Source organism: Somniosus microcephalus, chromosome 1, assembly GCF_052327205.1.
Source record: "Somniosus microcephalus isolate GS21.2 chromosome 1, FLI_Smic_1.0, whole genome shotgun sequence".
NCBI classification, from domain to species: domain Eukaryota; kingdom Metazoa; phylum Chordata; class Chondrichthyes; order Squaliformes; family Somniosidae; genus Somniosus; species Somniosus microcephalus.
Window position 1 is genome coordinate 181929353 of NC_140987.1, and position 26835 is coordinate 181956187.

General features: G+C 48.6%; 1 long non-coding RNA gene across 2 annotated transcripts in view; it reads right to left on the minus strand.

Annotated features, from left to right (window-relative positions):
• The window catches only part of LOC147124495 (uncharacterized), a 103028-nt gene extending 76558 nt beyond the window's left edge, over positions 1-26470 (minus strand). The window contains exon 1 of one of the 2 annotated variants that reach the window (XR_015079953.1): positions 26385-26470. This is a non-coding gene — a long non-coding RNA (uncharacterized LOC147124495). The remainder of the gene's footprint in view (positions 1-26384) is intronic. The other variant, XR_015079946.1, reaches the window with a different exon arrangement.
• Between the last annotated feature and the right edge of the window lie 365 nt (positions 26471-26835).

Below are 26835 nucleotides of genomic sequence, written 5' to 3' on the forward strand. Positions count from 1 at the left end.
ATGCCTAGGCGTGGTAACATCAACGATTTTAATGCCGAGGTAGAAGACTGGGCCACGTACGTGGAACGCATCGAGATCTATTGTGAGGCCAATAAAATAGAAGAAGATGACAAAGCTATAACCTTGCTAAACTCGATGGGCGCGAAGACATACGGGCTCTTGAAGCATCTACTATCACCAGCTAAACCGGCGGATCAGACTTTCGATGATATTGTGGCTGTTCTGAAGGATCACTTGAACCCCACACCGTTGATGTTGGCGGAACGATTCAAATTCTATGCGAGAACGCAACGGAAAGACGAAAGCAACGCAGAATATTTGGTCGAACTGCGTAGACTAGCGAAATTCTGCCAGTTTGGAGGGAATCTGACAGAGGCATTGCGAGACAAGTTCGTGTGCGGGTTGGCAAAGGAAGGAACGCAAAAGCGACTACTCGAAGAGAACGACCTTACACTTGACAGGGCTGTCCTTATTGCAGCATCGCACGAAGCCGCAGCGAAGGGAACTGCGGAAATGCAGCTAAAGACAGCAGCACTAAGTGTGGATCAAATTACCTCGACAACAACAAAATGCTATCGTTGTGGGAAGACAACACACGACCAGAACCAATGCTGGTTTAAGAACCAGGAATGTAGGAAATGTGGCAAACTGGGTCACATAGCTAAGGTATGCCGGTCAGGGAAGAAGACCAACAACCAAAGGACCAACAACCAAAGGAAGCCATCACAGGAAAAGTACAACAAGGTACACAAGGTGGCTGAGAAGAGTTCAGACGAACAGAATTCAGACTCAGACCCAAACGGCCAGGAGCTGGGGAGAATTCACAATGTGAGCAAGGAAGCTGACCTACAAACTATCTGGGTCATGCTAAAAATAGCTGGAATCCAAGTGAAAATGGAGTTGGACACTGGATCAGCTCTATCAGTCATAAATCGAAGGGATTACCACCGGCTATTCTCACATATACCCTTAAGAGATACCAAGTTCGTATTGCAGACATACACGGGGCATAAAGTATACCCCATGGGAAAGATAAGAGTCAAAGTGAGAGATAGGGGTAAAGAACACCCAAGAATGAACTTATACGTACTACATGAGGGAGGACCACCACTTCTAGGACGGGAGTGGATCAAGAAAATAGACATGGAATGGCACTATCTAAAAGCCATAACGAGTGAGGACTCGGTGCAGACAATCAGCTCAGATTCTGAAACGGGGGACGATAAGACCAACCCAAATATGAAAGACAAGGCTGAAATGGACTTGCCGACGAAGGTTGGAAAAACGAAGGCATGCATAAAGGTTTATGCTCCAGAGAAGAACAAAGTTTCAGAACAGAACTCCACTGAACAACGACAACCTAGTTTGACAGAAAATTCTGAGCCTGTTCAAGTTACGAACATATCCATGACAGAAGAACACCGAGCTCAGACTCAAACTTATTTCAAATTACGACAACAATTAGAACAATTGAGTTACCGTCTCGTACAAGAGATGAAAACAATGAAAAAGTTCTATGACACCGAATGGGAGAATCTGGAAAGACAACAGAAGCAGCTAGCTCAAGCAGAGAGCGACCATAGAGCCATCGTGACCAATTACCGATCACATCTCCCTTATGCTGTTCAGGAGTTAGAATATTTGCAGGAAGAAGCAAATGAAGAGGAATCTTCAGGAAGCCAGGATTTTATTCCAGTTCTTCTCTATGACTCCTTACAAGCAGAGTGTGAGAAGTTGAAAGAACAGTATGAACAGGCCCAGGCTACAATTCTGCAAGGGGTTAACTCGGCAACCTCCGAAAAGCTAGTTTCAGTGGAAGCATATGAGCAACTGAAGGTTGAACATGAGCAAGAAGTCCAAAGGCTGCAGGAAATTCTTGATGAGCTCAAGGCCAAGACAGACTCATCGGTAGAAGTTCCATCCATAGATGAGAAATTAGAGGTGAAAGACATGGCAGAACATGAAAGACAAGATGTACAAGAACTCATAAAAATATTAAAGGAAACCCAAGACAAATATGGGGCGGCAATGACCGAGATTCAACAACTTGAAGAACAGATTCAACTGGGAATCCGTTCAGTGGAAGAAAAGGGAACTGTAAGAAACACAGAGACTGTAAGAATGGCCTCTGAACATGAGCTAGAGAGCATCAAGGCGCAACTTCTCCGAGCGCTGGAAGCCAAAGTACAAGAGGAAAAGAAGGTGAAAGCATTGGAGGAAAAGGTGGATGAAATGGAGAAGACTCTGACCCACAGTGTTCCCGTGGAAGAGTTAAAGGTCAGCCAACTCCTTCATATGCTGAAGGACAAGACTCTACAATGGGAACAATCTGAACACGAGCTTCAATCTTCAAAGGGAAGGAGTTCGGAGCTCTCAAAAGTTATGGAAATAGCTGAGGTTGCAACACAGATTTTACAGGGATGCCAAAAGTACGCTGAATCACGTCAATGTGAACAGCAGAATGTTGAAACAGCTGCTCCAGTAGAAGGATTGAATAGCCTGATCAATCAATCCCCGAGGGAAGGGGAAGTATTGAAATCACAAACGAAGTCATTAGTGAAGGATTTGCAGGAAACCCAGGAAGAGCGGGATGAATATGAACGCATGAAGAAGTCTCTTCAGGAAAGATGTCTAGGGAGGGAACAACAGTCGGCTAACGTCCAGTTGGGTACGGAAGAAGTAGCAGGCCCTCTCGCTAGACTAGCTCAGGACGACACCGAATATTACCATGACCTGTTGAGTGACACGGAATATTACGATGACTTGGTCTGCCCAGCTTGTGATGAAAACTCCCAAAGTGCAGAAATCAGGATGAAGCACTTAAAGTCTAAGGAACATAGGGAGATGGTGGCGCTACAGCTGGCAGCGGATAAGGGAGCCCCGAGAGTCTCCAAGAAGCAGAAAAGAAAAAGACGAAGCAGAAGACGATAACCATCTAAATCATTATCACTTCTATCAGATCATGCACGTGGGCCCCACGAAGGGGGCCAAATCAGTTGGAAAGTAGGAAAAATTACCAAGGCAGTCCAGCTGTTTGTAAAAGTCAGCACTGCTGGTTCAGCAGGACAGAAGTTCAAGCTGTTAAGCCAAGGGAAAGACTATTGGATGAGTCACGCTAGAAATGTGAACCGGCTACACCACAGAGATGTTGTTCGGACCGAGTCAAGACCAGAGACTGAATCTGTGAACTGTTCCCGCAGAGACTGAATCTGTGAACTGTTTCCCGCAGAGACTATATCTGTGAATTGTTTTACATGAAGTTGATTATATGTTATGTTTAATGGGGAATAAGTATGTTGTAAGCTAAAAAGGGAGGATTGCAGTGTATGTACCCGTCTACCTTTAAGAGAACTATTGTATGTAACCGTTCACCTTTAAGAGAACTATTTTAGGTGTGGCACTACTTTGTTTGGCTTCTGTATATGGTAATACCGACGGTGACCACACCAGTATATAAGTGTTGTGCCAGGAGTTATTGGGCAGATTCGCCCCGACCTTCGAATAGTAAAGTCCTGTTTTAAGTTACTCTTGGAGTCTGTGTATTAATTAACTAAACAACCCACAGACTTTACATTAACATTCCCCCAAATGGATTCAGTCTTCCCAATAGTTAATTGGAGGAAATTTTTGCTCTTACAATACTGGATGTCGGACAAGCAGCGTGACAAATCAGGGGCAGTGGAGGGGTCAAGAGAGGTGGTGGTGAACTGGAGCTGGGTGTTATCAGCATACATGTAGAAATTCATGTTGTGTTTTTGGATGATGTCACTGAGGGGCCGCATATAGATAAGAAATAGGTGCAGGCCAATAGAAATTGACACACGTAAAACTACCTGACAAGTGAAATAAAGAATCAGGTAAAAAATGGGAACCACAGTAGAAATCAGTGAAACACTGAACTTACTTTGGAATGAATCCTTATTCCCAAGGTGTAATATCACCAATGTGGAGAACTACAGAAAATAAATTCAAATAAAACCACACACTAGCTAAAATTAAATGGCACATTTTAATGACGTGTAGCACTTGATTTCATTGTGCTCTGATACAGAGCAGAGCCTCTCCTGTCACCTACATGTATCTAGTGTGTACTTTTAAGTGGAACTGGCACTAGTCAATAAGAGCTCCTTAAAAACCATGGCTGTGTGAGGCCCTCATGCACACACATCTTATCAACTATCTTGTTACTGCATGTTTTGCTTTTTAATGGCTCCAATGATGCCTATGTTTCAAGGACTGATTATCTTTCTTTCATCCTTTGATATAAACTCTGATTTTTTTTCTTCTTTTGTTTTAATGAGAATTTTCAACTATTAGCTTCCTGAATTCAGTGATTTTTGAATAAGTAGCCAGTCATTTAAGTGATCGTTTTGCCCATAATCATTGAATCATAGAATGGTTACAGCACGGAAGAAGGCCATTCAGCCTGTCGAGCCCGTGTCTGCTCTCTGCAAGAGCACTTCAGTTAGTCCCACTCCCCCGCCCTTTCCCCATAGCCCTGCAATTTTTTTCCCTTCAGGTACTTATCGAATTCCCTTTTGAAAGCCGCGATTGAGTCTGCCTCCACCACCCTTTCAGGCAGTACATTCCAGATCCTAACAACTCGCTGAGTAAAAAAGATTTTCCTCATGTTGCCTTTGGTCCTTCTGCCAATCACCTTAAATCTGTGTCCTCTGGTTCTCGGCCCTTCTGCCAATGGGAACAGTTTCTCTCTGTCTACTCTGTCCAGACCCCTCATGATTTTGAACACCTCGATCAAATCTCCTCTCAATCTTCTCTGCTCTAAGGAGAACAACCCCAGCTTCTTCAATCTATCCACGTAACTGAAGTCCCTCATCCCTGGAATCATTCTTGTAAATCTTTTCTGCACCCTCTCTAAGGCCTTCACATCCTTCCTAAAGTGTGGTGCCCAGAATTAGACACAATACTCCAGTTGAGGCCGAAGCAGTGTTTTACACAGGTTCATCATAATTCCCACGCTTTTGCACTCTATAACTCTATTCATGAAGCCTAGGATCCCGTAAGCTTTTTTAACTGCTTTCTCAACCTGCCTTGCCACCTTCAATGATTTGTGCACATATACCCCTAGGTCTCTCTGTTCATGCACCCCCTTTAGGATTGTACCCTTTAGTTTATATTTCCTCTCTTCATTCTTTCTACTAAAATGTATCACTTCGCACTTTTCTGCGTTAAATTTCATCTACCACGTGTCTGCCCATTCCACAAACCTGTCTATGTCCTCTTGAAGTCTATCACTATCCTCCTCACTGTTCACTATACTTCCAGGTTTTGTGTCATCTGCAAATTTTGAAATTGTGCCCTGTACACCCATGTCCAAGTCATTAATATATATCAATATATGATCATCATTTTAACCAGCTACTTTTTTTTTTAGCTTTCTAGATGCTGTGGAGAAGGTAAAGGATCATTTATCATCATCACAAAAGTAAATAGCGTCGACTCAGGTGCCCAGATGGTTGATGCATTCGTATGTTCAATAATGCCTGGAGAATAATTGTTTATTCCCCTTCCCTAGTCTCATTGCTTTACACTTGTCAACATTGAATTTAATTTGCTATTTCTCAACCCAACTTTCCAATCTATTTAGATCCTGTGGTAAACCACTGTTGTTCACTGTTGTTCACTCCACTGTTGTTCACTGTTGTTCACTTCACTGTTGTTCACTCTTGCCCATTGTTGTACCTGTCTGTGCATGCCTCAGCTGGCTCCGCCCCTGGCTCCACCCATATGCCCTGGTATAAAGGCGGCTGCTCTGCAGTTCCCCAGGCATTCAGGACCGGTCGACCACTAGAGGCATGCCTTCGTTCTTTAGCTAATAAAAGCCTGTTTGTTACTCTCTTAACTTCCAGTCTTTCTCAGTAATTGATAGCGCATCAATTTTATTAGCTAAACTTTTTTTTCAATGGAGCAAATCCTCAAACCAGCACGCCTGGAACTAGACCCTCAAGAGGCGGATTCATCTACCAAGTTCGCACACTGGCTGCGATGCTTCGAAATTTTCCTCGAAGCCTCCGTCGAAACTGTTCAAAACGATGGCGACAAACTAAAAATTCTGACCTCCAAGGTGAACCACCAAGCTTATTCGCTCATCCAAGATGCGACTACCTACAAGGGTGCTCTCGACCTCCTTAAAGAACAGTACACACGCCCGGTAAATGAGGTTTACGCCAGACACCTCCTGGGGTCCCGCAAACAGCAACCCAGGGAATCGATGGAGGTATACCTACGGGCGCTGAAGGTGCTCGGCCGGGCCTGCAAATGTAAAGAGGTGTCAGCCGCGGTGTACACGGAGGAACTAGTCCGGGACGCCTTCGTCGCGTGCCTCAGGTCCAACTACACCCGGCAGAGACTGTTGGAGCAGGGCGAACTCAACCTGAAGAAGGCCACGGCCCTCGCACTCTCGCTAGACGTGGCCCACCGGAATATGGACGCCTACTCCCCTGACCGCGCGGCCGCATCGTGGATGGCGCGGGCGCCGCCATCCTGGGACATGGTAGGACCGCCACCCTGCGTCGCGACACCCCCGTCACATCCCGCCAACGGCCCAACTTCTGCAGCGATGTCCCGGGGCCCAAAGTGTTACTTCTGTGGCCAAGCCAAACACCCTAGAGCGCGCTGCCCGGCGAAAAACGCTACTTGCTCTGGTTGTGGGAAGAAAGGGCACTACGCCAGCGTCTGCAAGGCTAAACCTACCCCAAACTCCAGCAGTGCCGCGTGTGGGTCGAGCGGTCCGCCATCTTGGACGCCGCCATCTTGGACGCCATCTTGTACGCCTCCAGCCGCGTGTGGATCATGGGCGCCGCCATCTTGGACACCATCTTGGATGCCTTCGACCATGGGTGATCCGTTCCGGCTGCCATTTTTGCAACGGGCCCCTGACTCACCCACCGCCTCACCTGATGACTGCAGCGACACGCCTGACCCTACGCTGGCCTCCGTTACACTGGACCAATCTAGACCTCACCAACTAGCCAGGTCCATGATGGACATTAAGGTAAACGGCCGCGCCACGACCTGCCTTTTCGACTGCGGGAGCACGGAGAGCTTTATCCACCCTGACATGGTGCGGCGTTACTCTCTCCCGGTCCTGCCAGCGCGCCACCGGGTCTCTATGGCCTCCAAGTCCCATTCAGCGGATGTCGGTGGCTACTGCGTGGTGACCCTTTCGGTGAGGGGCACAGAGTACAGAAACTTTAAACTGCTTGTCCTGCCCCATCTCTGCGCTGCCGTTCTACTGGGGTTGGATTTTCAGTGCCCCCTTAAGAGTGTCACGATGGCGTACGGTGGACCCCTTCCCCCACTCAGTCTGCAACCAGCAGTTTTCAAATTGCCCGCCGCGCACCTTTTGCAGCCTCTCCACGCTTAAAGTCACCCCCCCCCCCGTTGTTCGCTAACCTCGCCCACGACTGTAAGCCCATTGCCACCAAAAGCAGGCGATACAGCGCTGGTGACAGAGTTTTTATTAAATCTGAGGTGGAGCGGCTCCTGAAGGAGGGGATTATTGAAGCTAGCACCAGCCCCTGGCGAGCCCAGGTTGTGGTCATCAAGACCGGTGAGAAGCAGCGCCTGGTCATTGACTACAGCCAAACAATTAATCGATATACCCAACTGGACACATACCCCCTCCCCCGCATATCTGATATGGTCAATCAGATCGCACAATACCGCATATTCTCCACCATTGACCTTAAGTCAGCATATCACCAACTCCCTATCCGCTATGAGGACGCCAGTATACTGCCTTCGAGGCAAACGGCCACCTCTACCACTTCCTTCGGGTTCCCTTCGGCGTCACCAATGGGGTCTCCGTTTTCCAAAGGGAGATGGACCAGATGGTCGACGAGAATGCGTTGCCGGCCACTTTTCCCTACCTGGACAATGTGACCATCTGCGGCCATGACCTGCAGGACCATGACGCCAACCTCGACAAATTCCTCCGCACTGCCCAACTCCTAAACCTTACGTATAACAAGGAGAAGTGCATATTCCGCACAACCCGCCTCGCTATCCTTGGCTGTGTTGTGGAACACGGAGTCATTGGCCCCGACCCCGACCGGATGCGTCCCCTTATGGACCTTCCCCTGCCCCACTGCCTCAAGGCCCTGAAGAGATGCCTGGGGTTTTTCTCCTACTATGCCCAGTGGGTCCCTAATTATGCGGACAAAGCCCGTCCACTTATCAAGTCCACCTCTTTTCCCCTGGCGGCAGAGGCCCGCTTAGCCTTCCACCGTATCAAAGAGGACATTGCTAAAGCCACCATGCACGCGGTGGACGAGTCCATCCCTTTCCAGGTGGAGAGCGATGCGTCCGACTTTGCCCTGGCCGCTACCCTTAACCAGGCGGGAAGGCCCGTGGCCTTCTTTTCACGAACCCTCCAAGGCTCCGAAATCAGACACTCCTCTGTCGAAAAGGAGGCCCAGGCCATTGTGGAAGCTGTGCGACATTGGAGGCATTACCTGGCCGGAAAACGATTCACCCTACTCACTGACCAGCGTTCAGTTGCTTTTATGTTTAATAACAAGCAGAGGGGCAAAATCAAAAACGACAAGATTTTGAGGTGGAGAATTGAACTTTCCACCTACAATTACGATATCTTGTACCGGCCCGGGAAACTCAATGAGCCCCCGGATGCTCTATCGCGAGGTACATGTGCCAACGCACAGGTTGATAGACTGCGGGCCCTCCACAATGACCTCTGCCACCCGGGGGTCACCAGGTTCTTCCATTTCATCAAGGCCCGCAACCTGCCTTACTCCATCGAGGAGGTCAGGACCATGACCAGGAACTGCCAAGTCTGTGCCGAGTGCAAACCGCACTTTTATAGGCCAGACAGAGCACACCTGATAAAAGCCACTCGCCCCTTTGAGCGCCTGAGCGTCGATTTTAAAGGGCCCCTCCCCTCCTCTGACTGCAACGCGTACTTCCTCACTATCATCGACGAGTACTCCCGTTTTCCGTTTGCCATCCCCTGCCCAGACATGACCAGTGCTACGGTCATTAAATGCCTGAACGACCTCTTCGCCTTGTTCGGTTTCCCCAGCTATATCCATAGCGACCGGGGCTCATCGTTTATGAGCGACGAACTCCGCCAGTACCTGCTCGTGAGAGGTATTGCCACGAGCAGGACCACCAGCTACAACCCCCGGGGGAACGGACAGGTAGAAAGAGAGAACGCGACAGTTTGGAAGGCCGCCCTGCTAGCCTTAAAATCTAAGGGCCTTCCAACCTCCCGCTGGCAGGATGTCCTCCCCGATGCGCTCCACTCCATTCGGTCACTGCTCTGTATACTGCCACTAACGCCACCCCTCACGAAAAAATGCTCGTCTTCCCTAGGAAGTCCACATCGGGGACCTCGCTACCACCATGGCTGATGTCTCCAGGGCCCGTCCTACTTCGGAAGCACGTGAGGACCCATAAAACAGCCCCCCTGGTTGAGACGGTCAACCTCCTCCACGCCAACCCTCAGTATGCCTACGTTGCGTACCCGGACGGGCGGGAGGACACAGTCTCCATACGAGACCTCGCACCCTCGGGGGCCCCTGAAACCAACATCACCCACTACCCACTACCATTGCCCTTCACCGCTACCCACAATGCACCAGCGGCAACGGACCCATACCTAACCCCTGTAGACGGCACGCCGTGGCCCCGTGACCCGTCATTGATCACCAACCAACTCAACACCCATGAGGACGACACGCCAGTGCTCCGGCCCACGCGGGACTCGGCGTCGAAAGCTGCACCACCTCAGCCGTCGCCACGACGATCACGACGGCATACAAGACCCCCAGAAAGACTTAATTATACGAACTTTTAATACACTTCACCCCGTCGGACTCATTTTTTAAGCAAGGGGTGAATGTGGTAAACCACTGTTGTTCACTGTTGTTCACTGTTGTTCACTCTTGCCCATTGTTGTACCTGTCTGTGCATACCTCAGCTGGCTCTGCCCCTGGCTCCACCCATATGCCCTGGTATAAAGGCGGCTGCTCTGCAGTTCCCCAGGCATTCAGGACCGGTCGACCACTAGAGGCATGCCTTCGTTCTTTAGCTAATAAAAGCCTGTTTGTTACTCTCTTAACTTCCAGTCTTTCTCAGTAATTGATAGCGCATCAGATCCCTCTGCAATTGGTCAGCCTGCTCTTAATTGCTTGCAAATCCTTCATCTTGATGTCATTGGCAAATTTTGACAGCTTTGCCGCTATCCCCAATTCCACATCATTGATAGACAGTGCGATTATCAAAAGTCCCATCACTGATCCTTGCACGGATTGTACATCTAACACTGTTACACTTGGGAGTCCTTGAAAATGTTTCATTCCCAAGCAGCAGCAAAATTCACACAAAGCAAATAAAACTGGTTAGTTATATGGACATAAGAAAGCCCACAAAACCCATTTCTTCCAGAGACCATTCAAAACCTACCCTATTAAGAACTCAATCCTGTTCATTTGATCTCCTGAGGGAAAGTTCCGCATGAACACTTTCTGATCCTCAATGGTAGTGAAGCAAAGCTTCCGAATATTGATCTATTCCCACATCTCACTGTTCATCCCTGGTCTGCTGCTCTCCATGGAGAACAAAAGCCTGCCCTCCCAGCCCAGCAACACAGGGATCACTGTGCCGAATGGAATACTTGAATTGCCACCATTTAGTTCATCTATCACTAATTGGATTCTACATCACTACCATGAGGCTGCATTATTGCCCTCTGCCTACTGATTTACCAGGCAGCTGATGCAAGCATATTTATTACAGTGCCAGATTGCTCCCTTCCTCTATATAACAATAGTGATGTACATCTACAAGGCCAAATAGTTCTCTTCCTGCTATTCAGAATCAGATTTTTAAAAGTTTATCATTTTTTAAAGAGCCAAATACCATCACCACCTCCTCTATCACCTCCTTGATAAACTCACACACACTAGACTACCAGGTAATAATAATAATATTTAAAAGGCCACATTTGTCATTTGTTAATTCAAAACTGATTTATTGCCTTCCGTGCTGTCAGGTAAAATTAGGAACGAATAATGAAAATTGAGGCATAGCAATGCAGAGCAACCCTTTAAAAGGATGTGGCAGCTCAAACCAGGAGTGTCTGAACTGACACAGATTCAGGGATGCAACCAATTAGTCTGACCCAAAACAGGTCCAGTTGTATCCCTAATGTCTATTACGTCATAAGATATCTCGTGGCCTGAAACATCATAATCTGACATGGCACTTCTGTTATTTTTTATCCTATTATTATATTGCAGCTGCAAACAAATAACACAAACTCTCTATTCTGCTTGTGAGATTATAATCAAATCTACCCTAAAATAAAGCAATCACATTTATTAACAATGGAATAACAATGAAATACAGAACAATGCATTGCATTAGTAGCACACATGATGGGACAGCGCTGGCTAGAAAAATAAATCACATTGGCGTTGATTGATAGTCTTGTGGCATCATTCAATATTTTTGCATTATATTTTTTACTGCAATGAAGTAACATAATGTAACAGAACAAAAAAATACTTAATAAGATATTTGTAATGTAAGTTCCAAAAATAAAAAGGATCAGCATCCTCCTGTAAAGGTGATGGTTCTGTCTGCTGACTGATTGAGTTAGCTATAAATTATGATTTAGTAATTGGATCATTTGATTGTCAGGAACAATTCTTAGCCTGATAGTTGATCACACTAGATTTAGTTACATTAGGCTCAAACAGTTTTGTCACAAATATTGGAAATAAGTCATAAGTTTTACCTTTTTTTCCCCAAGCTTTTTGAAGTGAATGGATCCTGAAAATTAATATCAGCAGTTTTTGTCATGGTTTGTAACAATTAACTAGGATTCCTGCTTTGGGAGACATTTTGCCATTTGTTTAGTATAAAGAACTATGCCGAGGCCCCAAATATTAATTTGTTAGGTTTGATATTTAAATGACAAGGCAGCCTTTTATTTGGTTTATTAGAGGTATATGTAGACTCATAAATCGAGGCAGTGTGAGAGCTAAATGCTTTAGGGCAGAAACAATCTTATAATCTCAGTTTTGGGGAGCTAAATGTATTTCCTGCTTGAATGGAATCTTGCATTTTCTGCAACATATATTTACTCTCTGCAAATACAGTGCCACTTTATTCCCAGAGCCAGCTAGCAGCTTTTAGCTGAAGCACCATGTGGGCCAATTTTTAGCTTCTGTCACGAAAGATCCAGACTTTAACATCTGTAGGTATAGTCTAATAGGAATTTTGCTCTAAGCTAACATTTTCAATATAATAGATTTCCACTGCCTGCAGCCCCATCATTTATCCAGTATTGTTGGCATGTATTGCCCTAGACTCTAGCTCATAATGGAATTTAATACTTTCCTAAAATGAGTAAAGAAATACAGTATTCGTCAAAAGATGACCATAACTAAAACTTTGCATGAAATGGTCCAAAAATCAATTTAGAATTCTTTAATATATGACCTAAAATTCCAGAAGTCCAGACTGAATGAATTAAAAATGTTACAGTAGTCCATCACAATATAATGGGCCAGAAATTCGGGTCCCCACGGGTGAGTACGCATAGGGTACTCACGCGTAGGGCCAACGAAAGTGCCAGTTTTGTGCTTGCACTGTGCATGCGCGGGAAACCGGAACTTCCATTCCGTTGAAAGAAGGGGTTCACAGGTCGAACGCGTGTGCCGGAGAGGCAGCGCGTACGCCTGGAACTTCCTGTTCTTTTACAGGTATCTCCGGGAGGATAAGTCTCCAGCAGCTATGCTTTTAAAAAGCAGTCGCAAGGCCTGCTTTTAACAAGGTAAGTGGTGAATTAAGTAAAATTAAAACATTTTTTCCAAGGTTTATTGGCCTAGAAATTCAGTTGCGTTCGCCAGCCGTTAGCGCCATAAGAGGAGTAGATCTCGAGCGCTAGGCACTTAGCGGCCGGGCGCAGAATGATCTGCACCTACGCCTAACTTCAGTTGACATTTAGCGCCGGCGCAAAGTGTTTGCGCGCGCTCAGCTGCGCGCGCAACTTATGACGTCATTTCGTCGTGCAACGCCGTTTGTGCGCCCCAAACCGGAATTTCAGTGGCGCCCGCCCAATGTGGGCGTGGCGCTGTTAAGAACTGTGAGGTGGAACGCAGCAGAGGCCCTGCGGGCCTCGGGGAGCGCTAATTAAAGGGCACTTAGATTGAACTATAAAGGGCTGCCATTTTGCTGCAATGACTTTAGTGCTACGGATTTCTGGACAGAGACCAAGGAAGAGACCTTACTGATTTGGGCCAACATAGGAGAGGTATTTTTGGCTTCTGGCCAGAGCTTGGAAATTTGACTCATTGTGATTTCACTGTTTGCAAGTATATTATGGGGGCTGCATGGGGTTCCAACCCTCAGTTCCAGCATTATGTGCGACGGGCTCGCAGACGCTGTGTGAGAGGGGCAGCCATGCCTAGACGCAGAGGGGCCATCAGGCGTCGGCAACGTAGGCCTTACCCACTCAGGGAATACCGTCAGCAGGTGTCCTATCTCACCATGACTGCCGCGCATTGTGTTAAGAGGCTGCGCTTCAGAAGGGAGGTGGTTGCAGAGATCTGCCAGCTGCTTCACAGAGACCTGCGTCCACAGCTGATGTGCAGGACATCTCTCTCGGTGGAAGTGAAGGTCACGGTGGCTCTGAACTTTTATGCAAGCGGCTCCTTCCAAGCCGCTGCTGGGGACATAGCGAACATCTCCCAGTTTGCCGTGCATCGCTGCATCCGGCAGGTCACCGATGCCCTTTTCGCAAGGAGACACCAATTCATCTCCTTCCCCATGACCCTAGAGAGGCAGGAGCAGCGTGCAGTCGGATTTGCGAGGATCGCCGACTTCCCCATGGTGCAGGGCGCCATTGACTGCACGCATGTGGCTATGCGGGCACCTATCGACAATGCCGAGGATTACCGCAACCGGAAGGGCTACCATTCCCTCAATGTACAGCTGGTGTGTGACCACAGGCAGCGCATCCTAGCTGTCAATGCCCGCTTTCCAGGCAGCAGCCACGATGCATTTATCCTGCGCCAGACTACTGTGGCTGACATGTTCCAGGCACAGCCTCCCCCAAGAGGATGGCTTATCGGGGACAAAGGCTATCCTTTGTGTACATGGCTCATGACCCCGCTCCGCGCGCCCAGGACCCCTGCTGAGGAGGCATACAACGAAAGCCATCAAGCCACAAGGAACATCATAGAGCAAACGATTGGTGTCCTCAAGCAACGGTTCCGCTACCTGGATCGCTCCGGCGGATCTCTACAGTATTCGCCGGATAGAGTCTCCCAGTTCGTCGTCGTTTGCTGCATGCTGCACAACCTGGCTATCCGCAGGACTCAGGCACTGCCACCTCACATTGGACCACCACCTCAGGAGGATGAGCAGGAGGACCATGAGGAGGAGGAGGAGGAGGAGGAGGAGTACCAGCCCAGGAGGGAGCCACAAGGTCCAAGGGCCGTCCGTTGGCGGCTTATTGAACGACACTTCTAGGCCCCCTGTCAGGGAATGGCTTGCGGCAATGAAGGCACATGAATGCAGCCGCTCCGCAAGCCCTCAGCCGGTTAACGCAACAACCACTTGAAACATCACACATGGACAAGCTGAATAAATAAAAAGCTTTATTGAACAAACTCAGGGCCCTTCCCACATGAAACCCAAAAACAGACAACACCCCCAAAAAACAGTCAAAAACATATCTCACTCCCACAACCTGGGGAGGAATAACAAAACTTGTCCATCCAAATGGCCTTCATCCTCGGCCTTACCAAAAGAACCCCCCCCCCATAGAGAACACAACCACCCCCATATAAAAAAACAATGGCCTTCATCCTCGGCCTTACCAAGATAAACCCCCCCATAAAGAACACAAACACCCCCAGATAAAAAAACATTTGCCAACACCCTCTACTTTGTGTGCCGAGAGGGCGAGTCCTTGTCCAGGCTTTTCCGGCCCCTGGTCGACCTGCTGCTCCGCCTCAACCTGGGCCCTGTGGGTGTTGCAAGGCTGGGGGAAGGCTCCTGAGGGGCACATTGCGTGACGGCAGGTGCCCTTGGGGGTCGGCCTAGACGAGCTCCGGCCCTCGAGGGGCCGGCTGCTGACTGCTGCAGCTGTGGCTGGGCAGCATCAGTCTCTCCAGCAGCTCGTTGCAGCTTTGCTGGGGGAGTGGCAGTGGCGGCTGCAGCAATGGGGGCAAGCTGGCTGATGCCAGGCGCTCGCTGGTCGCCAGAGACACTGGCACTCGGCCGGGCTGGCACTGCAGCAAGCGCAGCAATCTGGTGAAGGCCAGACCGCTGTGCTGCAGCAGCGCGGCGGGTGCCCTGGCGATGCGTGCGTGACACAGCGAGTGTGGCAGCAGTGAGTGCCCGTACTGCCCTGGTCTGTGCCCGCATCAGACCAGCCAGTGACTGCACGGCACCACTGATCAACTCTCCACTCGCTGCCTGTGCTGCCCTGAAGTCGTCCCGACTCGCGTCCTGTGCTGCCATGAATTCGGCCCGACTCGCGTCCTGTGATGCCCTGAATTCGGCCCGACTCGCGTCCTGTGATGCCCCGAATTGTGCCCGACTCGCGTCCTGTGATGCCCCGAATTGTTCGAGACCCCTGGCCTGTGCTGCCGCGAGTTTCAAAACCCCTGGCCTGTGAGGCCCCGAAATCGGCCACACTATGAGCCAGGGACTCAATGGCCTCAGGCAACCGTCCCACAACCCCCATGAACTCGGTGTGCCGACGATCCGAGTCCGCGGGCATTTGATCAAGGAGGCGCACCTCCTGGGCGAGGACCGTCTCCGGACTGGAGGCCGGACTCTCCCTCTGGGGAGAAGGCCGCCGAGCTGGCCGACCCTTCCCGTGTGGCTGCACGCCACTGGGCCCAGGAGCTACACTCCCCTGCAACACTTCCCCCCTCTGGGGAGAAGGCCGCCGAGCTGCCCGACCCTTCCCGCGTGGCTGGACGCCACTGGGCACAGGAGCTACACCCCCCTGCAACACTTCCCCCTGGCTCTCCTCCAGGGAAGACGTGTCCCCTCCATTGCCATCCCCTGGCGCGGATGAGGGTTCCCCCGATGTGCCGCCTTCCTCTTGCTCCTCCTCGTCCTGCTCTTCTGAGGGACTGACACTCGCAGCTTCAGGGACCTCCTCCTCACCAGCTGAAAGCAGGAAGGCACAAGAGTAGCTTTAGAGTGAGGACAGGGCATCAGCGAGGGAGGCATGAGTGGTGGCATTCTGCGCATTGGTCGGACAGTGGCAAAGGATGTAGATCTGAAGCGCAAGGGGAACGAGAGAGGTCCAAACGGTCATGTCCTTACCATTGGGGCCCAGCACAGGGTCGGCATCTCCAATTGCAACGGGGCCAATCACCCGGGCACCCATGAGTCGACCCACGTGCTCCTCCAGGTCACTGAGCTGCTGGAACTGGGCACGGCCTCCCCCGGTGTCAGTCCGGCTCTTCAGATTCTGGGCCAGCTTGGCCTGCAAGAGAAAGGACGGCCTCTAAGTACAGTGTGGTGCCCTGTTGTTGTGTGCACTGCCTCCCATGGTCGAATAGCTTGGCCAGTGTGGTGCCCTGTTGTTGTGTGCACTGCCTCCCATGGTCGAATAGCTTGGCCAGTGTGTAAAGTGCAGAAAGTGCAATTGATGTTCATGCCAGTGCCATAGCTGCTGGATGAGGGCTGGCCATTAGGCCTTTGAGGTCCCTTTGCCCATAATGTGAGGTGCACATGCAAGGATGAGGAGGACACTGGAAGGGGTACTCACCCTGACAACCCGAGTGAGGTCGTTAAACTTTTTCCGGCATTGGTCAGCAGTCCTGGGGACATCGCTGTTGGCTGTGACCCTCTGGGCGATTTCCCTCCAGGCTCTCCTGTACACCCTCTTGGGAGGCTTCTTGCCACTGTCCGGGAACAAGATATGGCTTCTCCTCTCCAAAGCCCTAACCAGCACCTTTAAATCATGGGCAGAGAAGCGCTGCGCTCGCTCACGGGCCCTCTGCATCCTTGCTGGCGCTATTTCTCTCCAGCAGCAGTGTTTAGGCCTAGCTGGAGGGCTGCAGTATCCAGGGCGTGGCAGCAGACCAAGTCGACCCTTCCCCCTTTAAGAGCTGGCCGGCGCCAGGGTGTCTGCTGTCAATCAAAACATGACCGCACCTGCGCTGCGCCCGGCCTCGGCGGTATCAGTCTGCACTGCCGGCTTAGCGCCTAAAGATAGGCGTGCAATGCCAGTTTTAGCGCTCGAGCAAACTCCTTGGCCAAAGCTACTGAATATCGGCGAAGTGGCCTCCACTTTCCGGCGGGCCCAAACTTTAGCGCCCGCCCGACTTTAACGCCCCAAAAGTGGCTATACTGAATTTCTAGGCCATTATTTTTAAATACTTTAAAGAAAGGTAAGTTTATTTTTAGCCCTGTTAAAAACTGTAATTAATTCTTTCAAAAATTTAAATTATTGTTTAAAATAGTTATTTTATGTAATTTATAGTTATTTTAAAAATGTGATTTAAAAAAAAAAATTATTTGAAGTTTTAGTTATGTTTTGGGGCCGATCTCTATTTCATAGATTTGACAGGTCTTCTTGTCAAATCTATGAATGGAGATTCCCTGCTGCGATTGGCTCTCCATGGCCCACGTGATCTCCGGGGACGCTTCGAACTAACTGCGCCCCTGGGATACGCAAGCACTGCGTGCCGGTTGTTGGAGGAGGCCCAGGATCAGAATCCCACGCGGGCCCACAGTACAACGGCCGGCGTGCTAGGTAAGTGCAGCTCGGGAGCTTGCACCCGCGGGAAGCCTCTGACCCGAATTTCTGGCCCAATGTATTTATACCTGTCAAAATAAGCTGAATATTATATACTTCACAGCATTGTGTAACAGTACTACATTATAGTCAAGTAAATGCAAATATAAAGTACCCCAGGCATTGCCCAGAGAAGACAAAGTAAATTCTAGTCCCTGGTCAGTGCAATCTTCAACACAAAATAACATTTCATTCCACTCCCCATATGTGTAAACCATCATAGTAATTTCTGTTTCGATATCCAATTGCTGCACCATTTATACAATTACACCAAGTACCTGCGATCTTCCGCTGGAGTTATGGTGGATGATTGGGAGAATCTCCACAAAAATTCAATCTCTTAGTCTATAATGTTTATCTCTTATTACATGGTCAGCTTCCCAGCCAGCTTTATCTCTCCACTACCACGCTCAACTCCATGACTGTTACCATGCTGTCTGACTACTTGTTCAACATCAAGGAGCCAGAATTTTCTCCAGCTTAACATTGGCTAGATCAAAGCCATCCTGCTTGGCACCCACCAGGAATCATGCATCCTAGACCCTAGATCTCTCTTCCTTGCTGCTGACTTAGGCTAAGTCCAGTGGTATATAACCTCAGTATTGCTGCTGAGCTTCAAAGCTCATATGCTTTCTATCACCAATGCGATTATTGCCACATCCAAAATATTGCCTGCCTCCATCCATACCTCACTCCCCCATCTCTGCTGCTAAAACCAGCCTTTGCCGCATCCAAGGTCAGTTTGTCCAGCGTGTTCCTTGTTGTCCTTCTGAGCTCCGTCCTACATAAAATCCAACCAGTTCAAACTGCCGCCACTTGCATCCTATCCCATACTATGTCCTGCTCACCTATCAACTCTGTCCTCGCCAAACTGCACTACCTACCTATACTGCAATGCCTTGGCTTTAAAATCCGGATCCTTGTTTAAAAATCCCTCCCTATCAAATAGACCTCGAAGCTGAGCTGTCAATTACAACAATAGAAAAAATAAAAAGCCATCTACATTTGTCACTGCTTCACCCACCAATCACCAACAGCTAACTGTCATGACAGCAAAAATACTCGTGGCAGAATATGAAAATGATATCACACCTGCAGCATTTTTGATTCTGCACGTGCCCATTAAAGGAACAGGCATATCCAAACTATACCTGGGCTGAACTGGGCCATGTGCAAATAAATCTAATTTGGGCCATGGACAAAACAACCCATGTCATGTTAGTTATCACTTCAGTTTGTTGTTTATTTCTACAGTCAAAGGTTTAAGCAACTGCAGGACAATTTTCTCAGTTGATCCTATTTTGTCAAAGGCAGAGTATGACCTGGTACAATGGTTGGCAAAATCGTGGCCTCTCAGAGGAAAGCTGCTCGGAGATACTGCTACAATGATATGCTGCTAGGATTAGGTGAAAGGGGAGGGAGGAGGTTTGTGTGGAGCATAAATGCCGGCATAGATCAGTTGGGTCGAATGGCCTGTTTCTGTGCTGTAGGCTCTATGGCCTAGATTTTAGCTCGGAGACAGGGAGGGAGCGGGAGGATGATTGGAGGTCGGGAAACCCAGAAGTATGGGGTTTGTTAATGTCCTGCAGTTTTTAACTGCAGTACGTCACTGAATTTTTTCCTGGTTTCTCGCCCACAGCCAGCCTGATTGACAGGCTGGAGGCCTATTGGGTGGGAACTCTTCCAGCACAAGGCTGCAGCCGAGCTGGCCTGAGAGCAGGTACATTTAGTGGTGGGGTGGGAGAGATCGTGGTGGGGCGGGGGAGGGGGTGGGGGTCCAATTGCAGGGAGGGTCCAATCGCGGGGGTGAGGTCCAATCCCAGTGGGGAGGACCAGATGGTGGTTGGGGGAGGGGTCTGATCATGGGGGAGGTTCTGATGTTGATTTGGGCGGGACTGATGGTGATCAGGGGGCAGATGGTGGTCGGGGAGTCCAATGGTGGTCGGGGGGGATGTCCGATGATGGGGGATTAACAGACAGGGGATGGGGAGCTTACTGAGTAGCTTGTTGGGCCCGGAGAAAACACTCCTGCTCCTCGTGGTCCATAAGCAGTGCTGTAAAGGCACTTACCTCATGGATTCATCCCTTCGCACCTCCTTTCACCTGCCGGGTTTCCTGAGGCCAGAGAAACCCAGCCGACATGAGTTAAAAATAGAATGACCGTTAACATGAAGGTTCGCAATCACATTATAATATTTAAATGACGAACCCGCCTCCTGCAAGCGGGTTGGCCACCCGCCACTCGTTCTGCCTCCATTAAAACCGAAAGTGGGCGGACTCGAGGCAGGTTGGGTTCCTGTTTCTGAATTTTTTAATTTTAACCTCTGACCTAACCCCCAACCCTCCTGTTTTTGGGAGTTAAGATTCAACCCTACGTAACTCTGTAACACTGCAGCACTGATCCTTTGACCCACTTTTCCTTTGAGCGTGGCTCCAATCTGGGAGAAATCTTAGAATATTTTTGTGGATTTCTGTTGTGTCTCAAGGGGTTTTATACCCTTACCTATAAAACAATTAAGGAGGACTCCGGGGTGGAGAGTTTAGTTAACGGCCATTTTATTTACAATGTGCTTCTTCACTCAATGCACTACATTTCCCATAGTGCATTGCAAATCACCACTACGGTATCCCATGAGGGACAATTCTAATACACATTCAAAATATACAACAATTTCCTTTAGTCTTTTTAACATGTTTTCTATTACAGAAATCACACTTTAAAAATGTTGAGTTTTACAGAAGGAAACACTGTAAATCCATCAGTCAATGCATTAGAACAGGGGTTCTCAACCTTTTTGTTTCTGAGGCCCCCAGTCCCGTGTTATAAAAATTCCACGGACCCCCTGTAACACAACAGAAAATACTGTTCCCCACTTCCATCTTGTTGAATCCGTGATTCTTAAAGTATGATGTTTTCCAATAACTAGACGGAGGCTGTAACTTAATAATCAACAGGTGTTTACTGGAGGAGGGTAGTCTAAAGACTAATTCAATTCAATTCAATTCAATTCAATTTTATTTGTCATATATGCAGCAGACGTGTGTACTGCACAATGAAATGTTGATTTTTACGAGTCCTCCCAACATTGGAATAAATATGGCATAACAATGATAAAAATACTAATAGAAATACTAATAGAAAGACAGTAATAATAAATAAAACAACAGTAATAAATAATAAAAAATTAATCGTTCATGAGTTTTATGGCCTGGGGATATAACAGACTAACAGTACAGAGGCATGCTCAAGGCTTATATACAGGTGTGGTCACTGCCGGTACTACAGTATACAGGAGCTGTAAAAGTAGTTCTCTCTTAAAGGTACATACACTACAATTCCTCCCCTTTTAGATTAACAGTACCCATAACATTCAAATAACAGGTAACACTTTAACATGCACATTAAACTGAAATAGTCCATTTATAGATTCAGTCTATGGGGCGGCTTCCTGATCCTTTCTGGATAGCGCCTTTCCTGAGGTTCTTGTTCTTGGTGCGGAGGCAATTCTGGCCCCCTTTCGTCGGTTAGTTCATCAGTTTCCGCTGCTACTGTTTCTGAGGTAGATGCTACCGGTATGTCGGGTTCATCCCCAGGTACGTGAGACATGGGGTTGACTTGTTCCTGTGACGCTAGTATCTGGTCGACGTGGCATCTCACAATGTTCTCCCCGACATCCACTGTGTACATTAATGGCCCCTGCCGTGTGCATATCATTCCGGGTTGCCATTTCTCTGTTCGGTAGTCGCGGGCCAAGACTGGTTGTCCTACATTGAAGCTCCTTGTCGGCTTCTCATTGATGTGCTGGAATTGCTTATCCTCAACATTTCTTCGCACATTTGGTCTAAGCAAATCCAGATGAGATCTCAACCTTCGGTTAAAGAACATCATGGCTGGGGTCTGGTTGGTAACTGCATGTGTCGTATTTCTGTAAGCTAACAGGAAATTGTCCATCTTATGCTGTAGTGGAATTTCATCATCGCACATGGCCCTTATCGCCTTTTTAAAGGTTTGCACAAACCTCTCAGCCAATCCATTTGTGGCTCAATGATACGGGGCGGATGTGTAATGCCTTACCCCATTCCGTCTCATAAATTTCCGAAACTCTTCGGACACAAACTGTGGTCCATTATCAGAGCAAATCTGCTCTGGCAAGCCGTTTCTGGCAAATATGGTCCGTAGGACTGCAATCGTTTTCTCTGTAGTGGTGGAGGGCATTTTGATCACCTCAGGCCATTTCGAGTGCGCATCCACTGCTATTAACAACATTGAGTCCATGAATGGACCAGCAAAATCAATATGCACCCATTGCCATGGAGAGGAGGGCCACTCCCATGGGTGTAGAGGAGCATGTGGTGGTGCATTTTGGACCTTCTGGCATCCTGAGCAGCTCTTCGTTAGGTCCTCGATTTGTTGATCGATCCCCGGCCACCACACATAAGCCCTAGCAAGGCTTTTCATTTTCACCCCTCCCAGATGACCTTCGTGAAGCTCATTGAGCACTCTCTCCCTTAACTTGGGTGGAATTACCACTCGAGATCCACACATCACTGTCCCCTGGCATACTGACAGCTGTTCTCTTTTGGATGAGAATGCTGGCAACAGTGAGTCGCCATGTGTTGGCCATCCCCTCACCGTCAAATCATATACCCGAGACAGTGTCGGATCATTGCGGGTCTCCTTCTCTATATCCGCGTTAGTTACTAGCAATCGTTCAATTATCGACGAATAAAATATTTCGATAGGATCCACTGCTGGTGCTTCCTCCACAGTAGGCAGTGGCAGGCGTGATAGCCCATCAGCGTTTCCATGCTGTTTCGTGCCCTTATACTCTATTTCATATTGGTTCGCCCCTAGAAAAAGGGACCATCTTTGTAGCCGTTGTGCAGTCATCACCGGAACGCCCTTCTTTGGATTAAAGATGGAGACAAGTGGTTGGTGGTCAGTCAGCAAGGTGAACTTCTGCCCATGCAGATAGTGGTTGAATTTTTTTACTCCCCATACTAGGCTGAGGGCCTCCCTGTCGATCTGGGTGTAGTTGCGCTCGGCTGAGGTTAGTGACCGAGACGCAAAGGCTACTGGCCTCTCCAACCCGTCTGGGAATTTGTGCGACAGCACCGCTCCAATACCATAGGGTGATGCATCACATGCCAACCGAATTGGTAGTGCTGGGTTGAAATGGGCCAACACCTCTTTTGATGTGATCAATTCTTTGCATTTCTGGAAATCTCATTTACATTCGTCATTCCACTTCCATGGTACCCCCGTTTGCAGTAGGGTGTTCAGTGGGTGTAATACTGTAGACAAATTTGGTAAGAACTTATGGTAGTAGTTCACCAGCCCGAGGAACGACCTCAGTTGTGACACATTTTCCGGTGCTGGAGCCTTAACTACTGCCTCAATCTTTTCAGGGGACTTATGTAACCCCTCTTCATCAATAACGTGGCCACAATATGAGATCTGCTTCTGGAAAAACTCGCACTTGTGGCGATTAGCTTGCAGCCCATATTCCTTTAATCTAGTGAGCACCTTCTCCAGGTTGGCGAGGTGATCACTTTCATTTTTGCCCGTGACCAGGATGTCGTCCAAATAACACTGGGTCCCTGGAATCCCTTGCAAGACTTGATCCATTGCCCTTTGCCAAATAGCCGGAGCCGATGCTACCCCGAACACCAGCCAGTTGTATTGGTAGAGATCTTTATGAGTGTTGATCGTGAGGTATTGTTTCGAGACTTCTTCTACCTCCATTTGCAGGTACGCCTGGGCCAGATCAATTTGGTGAAGCGTTTACCTCCAGATAGTGAGGCGAAAATATCCTCAATCCGTGGAAGTGGATATTGTACCGTGTGAAGGATTGGGTTCACTGTCACCTTAAAATCCCCACAGATGCGGACCTTCTTTGGTTTCCCAGGCGTATTACTCAACGACCTCTTCATTACAGGAACGATGTGTGTAGCCCACTCGCTCCAGTCTGCTTTGGAAAGTACTCCTGAACGTTCCAACCCTTCTAGCTCTGCTTCGACGGCTGGTCGGATCGCATAAGGCACCGGTCTGGCCTTAAAAAACTTTGGGCTTGCATTTTCCTCTATTTTAATCGTCGCTATTATGCCTTTTAGTGTTCCGAGTCCCTCCTGGAACACTTCCTCTGCGCCAGTTAGCATTTTTGACAGTCGTCCAGATGTGACGTCATCATCCTTTTTGGCCTCAACCTTCAGTGCCTGTATGGAATGCCAATTTAATTGCATCTTCCGGATCCATTCACATCCTAGTAGTGGTGGTCCTCCATCTGGCAATACATAAAAGGTCCATTTTAGGTATTTCCTGGCCTTTGTATATCACTTTCACCTTTATTTTTCCTTTGGGGTAGACTTTATGCCCCGTGTACGTATTCAAGACAATCTCTGTAGCTTTCAAGGGTATATGTGAAAATAGCCGCTTTTAGTCCCTTTGGTTTATGACTGTTAGGGCTGATCCTGTGTCCAATTCCGTTTTCACTTGGACTCCGTCTATCTTGAGTGTAACCCAGATAGTCTGGTGATCCTCCATTTTGGTTACCTTATGTAGTTTCAGACAACCCAGCTCCTTGCTTCCGGAGTCTGTATCACTTTTCTGTTCGTCTGAACTACTGTCCATCACCTTATGTACCTTTTTGTACTTCCCCTGTGGAGATTTCTTGCTGTTGGTTTTCTTCCCTGACCTGCAGACTCTTGCTATGTGTCCTGCTTTTCCACACTGTCTGCACACTTGGTCCTTGAACCAACAATCCTTCTGGTCGTGTGTTGTTCTGCCGCAGCGATAACACTTCCCTGCTCCATATGACATTTCATTGGTGCCATATTCCTGCGGTCTCTGCTGTATCTCTGCAGCGCCCCATGCGGCTGCTTCGTGTGATACTGCCATGCTGAAAGCCTTGTCCAGCGTAAGATCCTTTTCTGATAGAAGCCGTTTCTGGGTTCCTTCACTTTGAAGCCCACACACAAACTTGTCCCTTAACGTATCTGCTAGTCCCAATCCAAACTGGCAGTGTTTCGATAGCTTGCGCAGTTCCGTTAAGTACTCAGCATTACTTTCGTCTTTATGCTGGTTCATTTTGTGGAACTTAAATCTTTCTGCTATCAGCAGCGGTGTGGGGTTTAAGTGGTCCTGTAGGATTTCCACTATGCTTTTGAAATTCTTATCCACTGGCTTCTCTGGGGTTATTAGGTTTCGCAGTAAGCCATAAGTTTTTGCACCCATGGAATTCAACAAAACCAGTGCTTTCCTTGCATCTGGCACTTCATTCGTCCTGCAGTACACCTCAATGCGTTCCACATATGTCGCCCAATCTTCGACTTCATTGTCGAACGCAGTGATACTGCCACTCTTTGGCGTCCCTGGGTGTGATTAAACTGTCTAAAATGGCGTCTCCCGCGCTCTCCCTTCTTCTCCGCTGGCACAAAATGGCGTCTCCCGCGCTTTCCTTTCTTCCCGCGCTCGCCCTTCTTCTCCGCTGCAGCTTCTAAAATGGCGTCTCCCGCGCTCTCCCTTCTTCTCCGCGGCTCAATGGCGTCTCCCGCGCTTCCTTTCTTTCCCCCGCGGACGTTGTTCAGCCCTTGAGCCCTGGCTGTGCTCTGCGCGTTCTCCTGTGCGCCTCTCCCGTTGCCGCCGCTCGGTCCTGAACCCGGCTGCTGCTTTACCCTCTCTTTTTTGTTGTTGTTTTTCCTCGACGCCGCTCGGTTTTCAACCCCCGGCTGTGCCCTGTGCGCTTCACCCTCTCTCTTACCCCGTCGATGCTGCTTGGCCTTTTCTGTGCCGTCGGTCGGCTCCAGCCGCTGCTGTCCGGGAAGGGTCTGCGCTGAACCTGTTGCCAGTCTGTTGCTGGATCGTCGTGGCTGGGGAACCAAGCCCGGCTCTCAACAGCCTCCCCTGCGATGTTCACTCTCTGCCGGACGACTGGGCGGTTGCTCGTGTTCGACGCCCGTGCTTCTGGCCTCGACTTTCTTCCACCGCCCTCCCGGAGCGAATCGTTGAAAGGAAATGCAGAGTTGCAGGTAGATTCGAATCGACCTCGTTGCCACTGTTGAATCCGTGATTCTTAAAGCATGATGTTTTCCAATAACTAGACGGAGGCTGTAACTTAACAATCAACAGTTGTTTACTGGAGGAGGGTAGTCTAAAGACTAACAATACAGAGGCATGCTCAAGGCTTATATACAGGTGTGGTCACTGCCAGTACTACAGTATACGGGAGCTGTAAAAGTAGTTCTCTCTTAAAGGTACATACACTACACATCTCACTCCCTCTTTCCCTCCCCATGAGACCAAATCACCGGACCCCCCAGTCTCCCTCTTATCCATGCAACCCCCGACTCCCTCACCGACTGTTCCCGCCACATCAGCTGGTTCCGGTTCTCTGCTTAATTGACAGTCAAACAGCCGCTTTTTCCCCCCATCTCCTATATTTTTGTAACTAATAAACAAAGGGTACAATGAAAATGAAAATGAAAAAAACCACAATGACCTAGAAATTGCGGTCAGGGGCATACCTCCGGAGCATGCCTCTGACCCGCGAAACAATTCTGAAAGTACCTCCTGGCGCGCAGGCTGCAAAGAGTTGTGGTCTCAGGCATCCAGGCGGACGGCAGCGGAAAGGCCCACGGATCCCAGGGATGCAGATGGTTCGGAAGCGTTCCTGGGATCACGTGGGCCGGTCCTCCAATGACAAAGGAGAATTCCATTGCAATCATTTAGAAAGGGAATCCCCTAATGATATGCAATGGAATCCCGAAATGTAAAAATTATACAATGTACAGAATTGCAATTTTATTCATAAAGTTCCTTCATTCCACCAAACTCAATAAAAATGTAATCTTTTGATAATAATTTTAAACCTCATTAAGACTGTAATCCGGGCCAATATTTGCATAAACTCATTTAATTAAGTGTATGTGCATAATTTTACATTTTTAAATGTCTTGTTGATGCCTTAGATAACTCCAACTGTAAGACTTACGTGGGCAATTGCTGGCCAGTCACTGGG